The 4,578-nt window shown below is 32.6% G+C and overlaps 1 pseudogene; it reads right to left on the bottom strand.

Annotated features, from left to right (window-relative positions):
• Positions 1-323: 323 nt before the first annotated feature.
• LOC145157197 (14-3-3 protein 9-like) lies at positions 324-1,658 on the bottom strand (annotated as a pseudogene).
• Between the last annotated feature and the right edge of the window lie 2,920 nt (positions 1,659-4,578).

Here is a 4,578-nt window from a genome sequence, read left to right as displayed (position 1 = left end):
TCCTCTCATGACATATACTTGCATAAAAACACACCCTCAAGACTTCAACATCACAAACTGCCACCTTCAGCCTCTATAATTATATAAGAATCAAATTTCATTCTTTAATAATAAGAATTCATTCTTGAATAATCAAAGTTAATTCACGGTAAAAAAATCATGCTTATTTTTTAATATTGTAAAAAGAAAAACAAGTAAATTTACATTTATGTTATATAGAAAAAATGTATTTTAGTCAATCTTAGCCGTATAGATGATGGAAGAACTATTTCTTACTTGTTTGGTCAAAACCCAACTATGGTTCAAACATTTGAACCATAACTTTAAGCTGATATCATAACTTTATAATAAAAGGTTGAGAAATTTAAAGTATGTCCCAATCGAATAGGAAGTGTAGGTGGCAGTTCAGCTTTTGTTGTTGTAGTAGCTACCTCATATGCTTTCATTGAAATATCAACAACATCTTTCTTGTCATTTACAAACTTGAATTCTACTAAATATCCATAATAATCCCTTTTCCTACAAAAATAATGAAATCCTAATACAATGATGCAAAATTTTGAAATGGGTCTTACAAACTACAAAATAGTAAATTATGTATGTTTTGAACTTACATCTTGTAATAGAATACATTTGATCACTAGAACCACCATATGAATAAATGAGATGATCATCATGACATTCATGATATCATTGCAATTGCAAATGATATGGAGTTATGATTCCACTTCTGTCGATACTCCCCTCCTGATACCTTTTTCATTTTGATCATTACATCTTGATTCCTCTTTCTACTCTATTGATGAAAAAATCCTCTATGAAGCTCTCCTAGCATGAATTACATTTTTGTACCCAACTGAGAGCAGATTCCTTCATTCCACAATCAGTTTCCACGACTAACTTTGCAACTTTTATAATTTCTCCTACCATCTCTGTCAACATTAAACCGTAAGAAGGATAATTAGAATCAACAAAAGCACTAAACTAGAAACAAGAATATTAAGTGAATCTAAGGAATATAAAAAAAATAATCAGATTAGAAGCTTGCAATGGAACAAATCTGTCAAACAAATGTCGATCTACATAAAAGGAAGCATAACTAGTTAGATTAGGACCTTACTAGGAATCTGTCAAGTTAAAAATCAAATTAACACCACAAATATGGTCTGAAATTTCTAGCTCCTTGGAATTTTTAAAAAATTACATACCGTAACACGTAGAAGTTGATATGTGCAATGGATAATCAAGTTATAAAACCAGAATCATAATCTGGATTATTCAATTTAGATCCCAAAGTAAGCATCCAGTTTGAAACTATAATTACATGTTGCAATTCATATGTCCTAATCAACTAAACTATATAAAGGACTAGCAACTAGAAAGAATAAGATCAATTTTGAGTCATTTGTATCTCTTTCTCTCAGTAAATTCCATTTCAGCAACAAGATGATGATATGAAACAATTATAAAACCAAAAAAACAAAATCACATAAATGTGAACATAAATCGGATAATCCTTGCTCCAAGTATGATGAGTAGTGATATAGAAATAAAATAGAAAGATCAAAGAAAAAGAATTTTGACTGACCATCATATCATTTGGATTGCTCAATTAGCTTAGCAATGTAGACAAAGATCTCGGGTTCTGAAGTAGTCATTGAGATAGAACTATGAGATTTGATGAATATGATATAAGGATTCAAGGTTTACTTTGTTGTTTGAGAGAGAGAGAAAGATAGAGAGGAAATATCATCTCGCTTTTTTTAGATGAGACAACAATTTATCCGAGAATAAGAAAGAGACGTCGTGATGGAACTGTCTCTGATACAGCCTCCGCCGGAGAAGAAAGGGTGCGATAAAGAGGAAACATAAACGATGGTGAAATAGGATATCGGTAGTGGTCCGATGATGGTGTTATGTGTCTGTGGAGACGCAAGTCGAAGGCGGGAGATGTCGTTCTTCATCCTTTACTTCTTATGTGTGAACTCTATTTTATCCCAAAAGAACCTCCCAAAATTAGGTCGATATATTGATGGTGCTTTTGAAATCAAATTTCTTGTTAATCTCAATTACCATAATTAAAATATTATCATTTAAAATTAATTAAATGATTTATATGCTAAATTACCATGGTACCCATTTCAATTTATTGGTTGAGAATGCGTCATACGTTCATACAATACTTCTAGGTTATATATGAACCAAAATCTCTCTCTCTCTCTCTCTCTCTCTATATATATATATATATATATATATATATATATATATATATATATATATATATATAATCCGTATAATTTATAATCATGAGATTTACTCACCATGATTTTCAAGTCTAACCCACTATGTTAATAAAATTGTAAAATTAGTAGCGGATTATTAATGGTAGTGAAGATGAAGAAATCCATGGATATTTAGAAGAAAAATTCTTTTATATGTTTCAGTTTGAACCATTGTCATTTGGATTAGAATGTTACACTTCCGCATGTTCTCAAACTATTTTGTATTGTTTAAAACTTTGGGACTATATTCTACAATTAAAATTATGAATTTATATATATATATATATATATATATATATATATATATATATATATATATATATATATATATAAACCGGATCAAGGGTGAACTCATTTGTAGGAGCGGACCAACGAACCGAGAATACCAAATTTTGATTTATGTGGCTAGAGATGTGTCTATCAACACTTCAAACTTTGTAAATCGATGCATGGAAATGCTAATTCTTTGAAGCGATTGAATGTAAGCAAGATTGTTAATGTGAAGTAAACTTAAAAAAATCTTATGCATTTGATTGATGCATTGCTTTGTTTTACTTTTTGTTTCATATAAACCTAATTACTAAATCATTGTTTGATTATAAAGATTGAAAATTTATTAATTTGAAGTCAACTTTAAAAAATATCTAATGCATTTGATCAATGCATTTCTTTCCTTTTCCTATTTGTATCACAGAAACCTTCAAAATAAGGTTCCTGTATTTAAGGTATGTGTATGCTTGCTTGTTTCTTGTTGTCTTGAGTTGACGTTGACATACACTACATACATACAGATCTTGGAAGCTTTCACTGTAACATTCTATAAAATGATTAAAATCACGTCAGATACATTTATCCTTTATGAAGCATAAATTCACATCATACCACATCAATTTTTTTAATAAGTATCTTGACAGGAAATAAGTTTAGGATTCAGACCTGGTATTATTTTCTAATAGTTATCGAACATGGTAAAATTTTCTAATAAGATTTTTGGATTTTTCTAGCGTTTTGACATCATTACACCAGCTGGATGTCAGTTTTTGTTGATGCCTTGGATGCTTTTTGGTGCTTTTCATTTTTCTATTGCTCTTTAGTGTTTGTTGCCTACCTTTATGTTTGTTGGGTGGACTTTATTGCCCCTGATTGTATTGATTGTATTTTCTGGCTCTCTTCATGGATTGTTATATGGTGTTGCTATCTGTTGTTGGCGCTGATCTTTTTTTCCCTTGGGGTTGCTTTTTCTTTGTGGGAGAGTTACTTTTGTTTTCACATGTTAGTCCTTTATTTTATTTATTATTTTTTTGTTTCTCTCTGTTTGTAATGTAACGTCCCATTTTCACAACCATTTTTTTTGTCATTTTTAATTATAAAATCCATGTTAAGAAAAACCATATTTTCCAAATTTCATTTGTTCCAAATTCCACACAGCAGGACCACCTCAACCTCATCCGCCACAATATGTCGACATATAAACAATCAAGAATCAAGTAGGCACATAAATACATGCAATTACCAATCATACAACTCACTACAGCCTACTAAACCCCTTACAACATATTGCTCCGCTACCAGCAAATCTCCATGGAATGCATAGCATAAGTAATCAGAGGTGATATAGCCACCCGAACAGATGATCCTACTCTAAAGCCACAAGCAAACAAGGAACAAGAAAGATAAATTAGATTAAGAGTTCTTAGGCTATCCTACATGGCTACATACAACCCCTAGGGAATTCCACTAGACGATAACCAGCCTATTAGTACTATAACCAATATACCACTACTATTTCATCCTAACACATAAGAATATAAATACATCTAACAATTCACTACAACACAACAACATCCAGGGGCGGAGTATTAGTAGGGCCAGGAGGGGCTATGGCCCCCCCTCCTGATATTTGGGTCATAACTAGGAAAAATTACTCCAAAATTTTTATTATAGGCCTATTAATTTCACAATTGGGCTGTGGCCCCTCCCGATTTCTTCATAGTCTAATTTCCAAACAAAAGACTGAAGCGGCAAGAAGTGAAATCAATTCCTGAGTTCCGTCCGAGGTCCGACCGTCCCCATCGACCATCCTCGCTCGCGCCTCGCTGGAGTCTGGATGCTTGCTGTATCGTGACTCGCTGTCTCCGACTCTCCGGTCTCGCCAATCGCCATTCACTGATCCACCGCAGCAGCCGACACTCACCAGAAATCAGGTATTCGTTCTTTCTTCTCCAGTTCTCCTCTTGTGATTTCTGATTTGGGAATCCGGGATTCGGAATTAAGAGTGTATGTAAGGGTCGTTCTT

This window comes from Lactuca virosa, chromosome 2 (genome assembly GCF_052849685.1).
Source record: "Lactuca virosa cultivar CGN04683 chromosome 2, Lactuca_virosa_CGN04683_v6, whole genome shotgun sequence".
Taxonomy (NCBI): domain Eukaryota; kingdom Viridiplantae; phylum Streptophyta; class Magnoliopsida; order Asterales; family Asteraceae; genus Lactuca; species Lactuca virosa.
This window is presented reverse-complemented; position numbering and strand designations above follow the sequence as displayed.